We start from the raw sequence: 9,799 nt of genomic DNA on the forward strand, positions 1-9,799 counted from the left end.
GAAACAATTTCAAAAGCTCCTGGGGCATATGGCAGCAGCAGCGGCCGTGACACCGCTCGGGCTGCTCCATATGAGACCGCTTCAGCGTTGGCTTCACGATCGAGTCCCGAGGAGAGCGTGGCGCGCCGGCATCCATCGTGTAACCATTACACCTGCGTGTCGCCTAACATTCCCCCCGTGGTCGGACCCCGCGTTTCTCAGGTCCGGTGTGTCCATGAGACAGATCGCTCGGCATGCTGTTGTACACACAGATGCGTCCGACACGGGCTGGGGTGCCACGTACGACGAGCTTACAGCTTCAGGGGTGTGGACAGCACCCCAGTTGCACTGGCATATCAATTGCCGAGAGTTGTGGGCAGTATATCTGGGACTTGTACGCTTCGCTACGGAGCTGCGAGGGAAGGATGTACTAGTACGCACCGACAACACTGCGACCGTTGCGTATATCAACCGTCAAGGCGGTTTGCGCTCCCGTCACCTGTCGCATCTCGCTCGTCATCTCCTCCTTTGGAGTCAGAAGCATCTGAGGTCCCTTCGTGCCATTCACATTCCGGGCTCGCTCAATACAGCGGCGGACGCGCTTTCTCGAGCTGCGCGCCCCGGCGAATGGCGACTCCACCCCCAGACGGTCCAGCTAATTTGGAAGAAGTTCGGTCGTGCGCAGATAGATCTGTTTGCGTCGCCGGACGATACCCACTGTCGCCTATTTTATTCACTAACCGAGGGCAGCCTCGGCGTGGACGCATTGGCACACAGCTGGCCTCGGGGGATGCGCAAATACGCATTCCCCCCAGTGAGCTTAATCGCACAGACACTGTGCAAAGTCAGGCAGGACGAGGAGAGCCTTTTACTGATCGCCCCATATTGGACGAGCAAGAATTGGTTTCCAGAGTTAATGCTCCTCGCGACAGCCCCTCCCTGGTGGATTCCCCTGAGGAAGGACCTTCTTTCTCAAGGAGGGGGCACATTATGGCACCCGCGCCCCGACCTGTGGGATCTCCATGTGTGGTCGTTGAGCGCGTGCAAGGTTTAGGTGATTTACCGCAAGCGGTATCTAACACAATCAACGCGGCACGAGCTCCGTCTACGAGACGGGCTTACGCGTTTAAATGGAACCTTTTCGTCACCTGGTGCTCTTCGCAACGCGAGGACCCCAGAGAATGCCCTATTAACACCGTGCTTTTATATCTTCAACATAGGTTAGACGGTAGGCTGTCACCCTCCACCATTAAAGTTGATATCGCTGCTATTTCTGCTCATCACTCACTTATTAACGGCAGAACAGTTGGCCAGCATGATTTGGTTGTTAGATTTCTAAGAGGCGCTCGTAGGCTAAACCCCTCGCGCCCTCCTTCTATTCCTCCCTGGGACCTGTCCATGGTGCTGAAAGCCCTTCAGGCCCCCCCGTTCGAGCCTTTGCAGTCTGTGAGTCTGAAGCTTTTATCAATGAAAGCTCTGACCCTGCTAGCATTGGCCTCAGTGAAGAGAGTAGGGGATTTACATGCATTCTCTGTTGACGACTCGTGCCTTCAGTTTGGTCCTGCTGCCTCAAGCGTAACATTGAGGCCCAGACCAGGCTACGTGCCCAAAGTTCCCACGACTCCTTTCAGAGACCAAGTGGTGAGCTTGCAAGCGCTGCCTCCGGAGGACGCAGACCCAACCGTGGCTTTGTTGTGCCCCGTACGCGCACTGCGACTCTACGTGGATCGCACGCAAAGCCTCAGGACCTCAGACCAGCTCTTTGTTTGTTATGGTGGCCAGCAGAAAGGGAAAGCTGTCACTAAGCAGAGGATGTCTCATTGGATAGTTGATACTATCGCCCTGGCTTATAATCTTCAGGGTATTCCTTGCCCCTTTAATTTGAGAGCGCACTCCACACGGAGCGTTGCCTCATCTTGGGCTCTAGCTCGTGGTTCCTCGCTAACAGACATCTGTAGAGCTGCTGGTTGGGCGACACCTAATACGTTCATTAGATTTTACAGTGTTCGTATTGAGCCTGTATCCTCTCGTGTTCTTTCCTCACCAGGGGGAGCACGGAGAGCAGTCTCACAGGTCGGCTTGCAGCCTCCAACTGATGCTTCATAACTGTGTCAGTATGGAAGGCCTTCAGAACAAAAATGCGTAATGGTTTGAATTGTTCTTCCTCCGCTGCCCTGGCAGCCTTTGTTGCGGAGCATTGGCTGTCAGCCTTTCACTAGCTGTATCCTCGCGAACCTACGTGTCTGGCTCGGGCTCCACATTGTGTCCCACCGGGTTCCTTTGTGAGTATTTTTCCGTGGGGTTAATCCTACCAGCCCACGTTTCCCTTAGCAGAGCACTGCTTTGCTTACACAGCCACGGCTGTCATTTTTACCTCAACTACGGTTGACTTTCGCCCACCATTAACCCTTAAGACGGGTGGTGGCTTCCGCAGCGTTCCTATCCCGCTCAGGTAGGGCGCTTCCCAGTCGCTGGCACTTCTGTGGGGTTAAAGGAACATCTAGTGCCCGGCCTTCTGCCCTAAAACCTACCTCCTCCTCCTTAAGTGGAACCGGAGGGCTTTTACGCAGTCACTGGAAGAGGTCAGCCCCTAGTGGCGTTTTGATAGGGATTCCCAATTCGTCGGTCACGACGTGACGTCGTAGTGACCGACTGAAAGGGAACGTCTCGGTTACGGATGTAACCCTCGTTCCCTGAAGGAGGGAACGGAGACGTCACGTCCCGTCGCCACAGGTGCTGCCACCTGCTGTTACGGCCGGTCACACTTTCCGGCTTTCTCAGCGAAAAAGAAGCTAATTTCCTTATTTGCACCTGCTGCTTATATACGCACCTGGCGGGGCGGCGCCAGCATTATGCAAATATCTCAATGCCAAGTTCATTGGCGTTTTAGTAGTATTCGAAGCAGATTGGTCTCTCTAAGCGAGTTCCCAATTCGTCGGTCACGACGTGACGTCTCCGTTCCCTCCTTCAGGGAACGAGGGTTACATCCGTAACCGAGACGTTCTTTCTTTTCTTTAAAAAGCCATACCAGTTTCTTAAGCTATATTCATGGTAAAATTAAACTGTAATTAAATAAAGTAACACTAGAAAAGATGTTTAAAATTTAATTCCTCTAAAAATCTTAGCACCATTTTCAAAAGTATCAACAGAATAAAAAAGGTTTTTCACAGCGGTAGATGAAATACAATCTAGAAGAATAATGAACAATGAATTCTGTCAAGATAAACATTTCGGAAGATTTTCTCCAGAGACTAAAAACACTGCATCATTTTCGAATGTCCTATTCTGCATTTTTGTGTAGATGACCTGATTCTCAAAACAGAAATTATGTTTTTCAAATAAAGTGTTCAATACTGATACATACCCAGATTGTGGTCATTTCCTTGAAGCTGCATTCCTGAGAGAGAGATGCCCGGTGGTTGGCCGGGGTTATTTAAACAAAGATGAAATGTTTTTGTTTTAACTCGTAAATCAATGTCGTCCTAATACAATTATCTGAAGACCCTCTATCCTATATTCATTAGTCACAGTCTCCATGGGTCACGAGTGTCATCTAATCGCCTAAAAATGTATCTGTAAAACAGCTGTTACCGTCTTTTTTAGTATTTTAGTAAGTTTTTTAACATTTGGATATAAAGTGTTTCAAAACTACAATATATGGTGTAAAAACGAGTGAGTGCTGCCCTCTTCAGGTTGAACGGTGGCTACTGCAGTTGAATTTTCCTTTTGGATGTTGGGTCCAAAAAATGACTCGTGACGTAAGCAGGTTCAAGATCACCACGCCCTTGTTACGATCAGGTTTAGTTACGCTTTAAACATTTGAACACGGCCTTTTAATTTTTTTTCACATTCTTTCCATCTATAGGATGTTTATTTGAGTTTGAGTTTATTGAAGTTCTGGTTTCAGCTCTTAGAAAGTTCGTGATAAACGTTTGTGTGAAATGTTACCACTACATTCGGTCATTTGGACATGTAGATATATTGTTCATACAAAGTGTGACACTTGTTATGTTATGTAAAAATAAAAGTGACTTGCATCAGTATGAAAAGCTAAATTCGCGTGCATGACCTGATACAAATTTGGTGATTTTGTTACTTAGTGATTTTTACATAGACACGTCAGTTACTTTGCATAAACTATATAACTCTATGAAACTTGTGCTTCAATAACTGAATCATCATTTCAAAACTTATCAGGACCATTTTAAGCACATTACAACATACATTCATTTATTTACCATTCGTAAAACATGCGTAGTTGCAACACTACCATTCAGTTAGACTTTACATTTCTAGACTGTGTTTTTTCTCAAAGGTTGCTTATATTTACAGACAACACACTACACCTAAGTGTATCTAAACAATGGCAAACAGGAATACCAACGTTTGCAAACAATTGTAGTTAAGCATTTTTTACATGATTCACAGAAAGCAACAGTGAATCATCAAAACGTTGCTACTTTTTTAGTTTCCGAAAGTATACATTTTTACTTATCACACTGGTCCTTGCAAACAAACCCAGTAACATTATTCATCTGAACACTTTCACCAAACCTATGTCTTTGCTGTTTTTAGCTGTATCTATTTAGACAATCTTTTGTTTTCATAGTTTTGATCTGTTCTTCTGTATATCTCCTAAATATAAATATGGTCAGTGTCCTTGGGTTTTCTCAGATTTCATAAAAACATGCATTTACCTTTAAAACCTTCTTTGTCTTAATGCCATCAATGTATTTATTACTTATCCGTTATTTGCTATATGTCATATTTTTTTGTTTATACCATTTATTTTTATAGAAAGTTTCAGAAACTCACATTTACATGGAATTATGATACATTTGACTTTTAATTGTCTCCAGGAGTGAGGGCTGGTTTAACAGGGGTACCACAATCCTGAAGGTTAATAAGCCAAACAAGAGTCCTTCAACACCCTCACACCATACTGATTTCGTTTAACTGAAAAACTCTAAAATGATGTACAGACGAGTTCAAATTGTAAAAACAGTAGCAAGAAAACTAATGATGTTTAACTAGTACAATCGTCACTTATAGTTTTGTCATATGTTGATGATATGATGTTTCATCTTTCAGGTGTTTGTTGAAGTATTTTGACACAACTGTTTATTCCAATCTTTAAACAGCCGTACATGACAAAAGTTTTTTGTTTTTGTCTGAAGCGACATTAAGCATCTAATCTACAGCACCGCACTGTAAATGTATAAAAAATGAATATAAAACCACCCTGACCACAATATACTGAAGATGCTGTAAAGTGTTTATTCACATGGTACTGATATCACATGATACATTTTCATACAAATTCAAAATTACATTTCACTATGTTTGCATCACAATTTACAAGCACTTAACAAAACACTGTCTGGTTTAGTCGTATTTTTTTAGCGCATTGATACAGTTTAACCCTCTGGGGTCCGACCATTTTGGGACACTGTCAGAGGTTCTGACATGCTCTTACATTTGGTCTTTTTTCAGTTGCTTTAAAACATAATAATGGCAAGTGTCTCATACCACTGTGTTCAGCACAAACTGGGCTAAAATATTATATGAGCTACATGTATGTACATGTTTGTATTTTTGAGAGAAAAAGGTTTGCGTGGTTTTTAAAAAAGCAAAAAATTTAAGTCACTGATATAAGTCCACAAAACCCATACTAAACATGTTTTAACAAGACTTTCCTAAACAGAATCTAGTAGTCTAGAGTTTTTTCTTTAAAATGATGTAAAAATCATCCTGCCTACTCATTCACATAAACCAATATATTGATTTAGAAATTGTAAGACACTTTTTGTTTAGAGGGGCCGTATGCGAGAAGGATTGATTGACAGCTAGAAAACAATGAGCTACATAATGAGCTGCATAATGAGGCACACTGTTAGATGTCGCTGTAGATTTAGCAGTACATTACTGTAAAAATCCACAGTACTATACTGTATGTATACATTACAGTACAGTACTGCAGTTCATAATGCATTCTGGGTAAATTTGTTTGAGCGGGAAAATTTTACAGTATATTTTGGTCTTGATGTAACCTTGCTGTAGCCATTGCTGTAATGTGCCAGGTGTACTTGCAATAATCAGAGAAAGTGCGCCAACGTCAAATCACACAGACAGAGGGAGAGCACAACTCCTGGCTGCAGCTGAAGGAGGATGATTGATTTCTGGCAGTTCGGTAAGTTTGAAATATTTCTGTTTCATGAAAACTTAATTTTTAGTTTAAGAATGTTGTCAATAGTTTGTCACAATATTGTTTTAAACGTGCAATGAGAGAGAAAAACGGTCGCCAACAAAGTTTCAATCTCCCTCAGAAAGTAAGCTAACGTTACACACAGATGTCTACCGCTGCTTTAACTCGCTTTACACCTTTTTTAATGAATATAGGGTTGTTTTAACTAAATTATGAGGGTTTTGGTGAGTTTATATTGTGATGAAAGTGTGGTGACAATGAAACTATTTTTAACGAAATGGACAAAGACAACCCGCCAGCGCGGTCTTGCGGTCCCAGCATAACGGTCGTTTATCTCGGCGTTTCATCCGTTCAGTTAGCGTCAGAGAAAAGTATTAAGTTCGACTGTTTGGTAAGGCTGTGGTTGTAAACAGACAGGACTTGACACGCCGTACACAGCATACTGTAGTACCGAACTCCTCCACAGAAGTGAAAACAAGAAACCTCATATTTAACTGGATACATGCATCGAACTCATCGCAGCTTTAACTTCGACCAAATATCATTCAGACCTGGGCTCATCTTAATATCAGACGAACGAAAGGGATTGCCGCGCGTATTGTTGTTGTTGTTGTTATTATATTACGGTATATCCGCAAAAGCAGAGAATATCTTCTCTTAAGCGTTTTACACGCCCAGTAAGTTGTCCAATACATTTTTATGGCATATTGTTTCCACCACTTCAGATGCATTACACGCTGTATATAAGTTTCCAAAACACATCAAATCAATGCACGAAAAGAGAATGGGCTCCGCATTTACGTACCTTTGTCTTCTTGTCTCTGTCATCTGATCCTTCATCTCTGGATGTAAATAGTCCATTATAACATCGTGTAGGAAACTGGCATCACCAGGATTGCTTAGATTTAGGCGATCATGTTTATCTTTAAAGTGAGCAGCTAGCTACTAACTTGTTAAAAAACTTTGCGTGAAATAGCGTGTTACACCGCAGCCGGTCCGGGTAAAACATTAAAGGGACAGTCTTTTTACCTTATCACTATAAATCGCTATTTTCTGCACTAAACGAGACATTTTCAGAGATTTTCTGTAGACAAGATGTTATAATTAAAAAAAGACTTATTTAGATATTTAGATATAATATATAATATAACAACTAATATATATATATAAATATATATATTTAGATATTTAGATATTTAGATATAATATATAATATAACAACTAATATATATATATATATATATATATATATATATATATATATATATATATATATATATATATATATATATATATATATATATATTTGTTTTACAACTGACGTAACACTTACAGTAATGTTTTATTTGTTAGCATAGCATGATATTAGATTTAAACACTTAATAAATTTTTTAATCAATCACTTTGTCTCTGCACAATGAACATTATCAAATATTATTAATGTTGTAAAATATATTGTTCATTGTTAGTTCATATTAGCTAAGGCATTACCAAATGTTAAGGAATAAACTCTTATAGTAAAGTGTTACTAAATTTTCTTTTACCATTTCCTTCACAATGTCTACTTATTTCTATGGCTAACAGATTTTGTAACATTTGTCTTTTTTACAGTCTTACCATTGCTTGTAAGCTGGATTGGGTAAGATGGATCATCTTTAAAGGCACCAGGCAAGTACATGATGTACAGTTACAAGTCATGTATTTTTTCGACTGCAATATTAAATGCTTTCACGTCACACGCAAAATTACACAGGAATGTGGCTGACTTTTTATTTGTAGTTTACCTGAGTGTCATTGCACTTTTCAGGAGTTAAGGCAGATGTGGAGGCACAACGGGTGATACCAGACACACACCAAGCACATTATGTTCGGTAAGTTTGCACTTTACCACTACAGTTTCTTTAAATACCCATGTATACACTCATTCACTCATTCACACACAACACTGTAACACGACCATATACAACATGAACACAATTGTCTTAGTTTGCCATGTAGAAATATACAAACAGAAATATTCAGACTTTGGTTATAAGAAATTTAATTTAATAATTGTATTTATTTAGCAGAGGTGTCCCTGGACTTTATTGACAAAAGATTTTGTTTTCAGAATAAAAAGTTGTGTCCAAATCAGTAACAATTGTACTTTCTGTTCAGGACATTCAATCATGACAGGATCCAGGTGGATGCTGTCCATTGAGGAAAGAGTTTGTTCAGCGGTAAGTGAATCTTCTGTATTTTTATGTAATTAGGTGTGGAACAGTAGAATAAGAGCAAAAGGTTTCAGAATAGGAGTAAATTCAAGGCTGAGTTTAATTTTTTAAGAATCTTTTTCTATCTTATATTTGTTGACTTAATGTTTATGATATTTCTAACAGGTTTCTGGATAGAATTAATTCCAAAGATGGGAAAAAGTGCACATCCAGACAAGGAGCAAGCAAAAAGACAAGGAACTTGGTGCAGAGAAAAGCTGTGGCCATTAACCCCCATGTGAACAGCTTCATGCAGTCCCTGATTGAGTTCGAATGGACGACTTCAAAGTAAAGGCCACTGTGGTCTGTCTGCCACAGTTTAATGCATTTATTTTTAGTGTTAAATGAAATTTAAGTAGAATATTTAAAACTATGGGCCATTGTTCTTTTTACCACAGTGAAATGTTACCTTTTAGTCGATGATGGACTTTAAACTGAAAACTTCAAACTATGGACCAGTGTTCTATTTGCCAGAGTTAAATATGTTACAGCAGGGGTCTCCAAACTTGTTTATACTTGTTGATTTTATTTTATGTTACTTGATTATATGTTTATTATTGTTTAAAATCTTGTTTTTAATATGTTTGTTTCAATTAAATGTTTTTTAAATAAAATTTTGATACATACATTGCTTGGATTGCCTTTTAATTCATTATGTTTTAATTTAGCATTTTTACCATATTAATAACTATAGATTTAAACCTAAATCTCTAGCTATTTTATATAATATTATTGTATTAACTGTAATAAGTAATAAAAAGTATTTATGGGTCAATATAGACATTACAGTAAATTACTGTAAAAATAGACTACTGTAATAAAATATTGTAAAATTACAGTACAGTACTGCTTTGTAACTATACAGTACTAGTTTGTGTACTGTAAAATGGTATTACGGTACAGTACTGTAAAACCAAAATACAGTAACTTACTGGCAACCGTGCTGCCAGTACCGTACTGTAAAAATACAGGGAAATCGTTAACAGTGCAGTAATGTGAGAGGGAACTACAGTAAAGAATGTGAGGACAAATAAATACATGTTTGTTTGAGGTTTATTAAGAAGATAACAATATAATTACAATATAAATGAAGGTCAGTAGGACATTTTCAGTTTATTTGGAAACAAACCCTATTCAAAAACTGAACTTGTATAAGAAACTGATAAACAACAGAGCTGTAAACTTCATGTGGCTCATGTTACCATATAACTTTATGTCCAAAAAGTGTAAATATGTTTTTCCACTTCATAGTTTTGTACTGATGAGAGGGATCTTAGTTTAATATCTATTGATAGATACTGGGCCATCTGTGACCCTCTGAAGTACAAAATGAGGATCACAAACAACACTGTGACTGTATTTA

At 39.5% G+C, this 9,799-nt stretch overlaps 1 long non-coding RNA gene across 1 annotated transcript; it reads left to right on the forward strand.

Annotated features, from left to right (window-relative positions):
• The first annotated feature begins 5,870 nt into the window (after nucleotides 1-5,870).
• Nucleotides 5,871-8,979, forward strand: LOC135737913 (uncharacterized). The gene is made up of 5 exons (XR_010528619.2): nucleotides 5,871-6,169; nucleotides 7,796-7,852; nucleotides 7,992-8,055; nucleotides 8,342-8,403; nucleotides 8,563-8,979. It is a non-coding gene; the product is annotated as an uncharacterized lncRNA (long non-coding RNA).
• The last annotated feature ends 820 nt before the right edge of the window (nucleotides 8,980-9,799 follow it).

Source organism: Paramisgurnus dabryanus, chromosome 12, assembly GCF_030506205.2.
Source record: "Paramisgurnus dabryanus chromosome 12, PD_genome_1.1, whole genome shotgun sequence".
NCBI classification, from domain to species: domain Eukaryota; kingdom Metazoa; phylum Chordata; class Actinopteri; order Cypriniformes; family Cobitidae; genus Paramisgurnus; species Paramisgurnus dabryanus.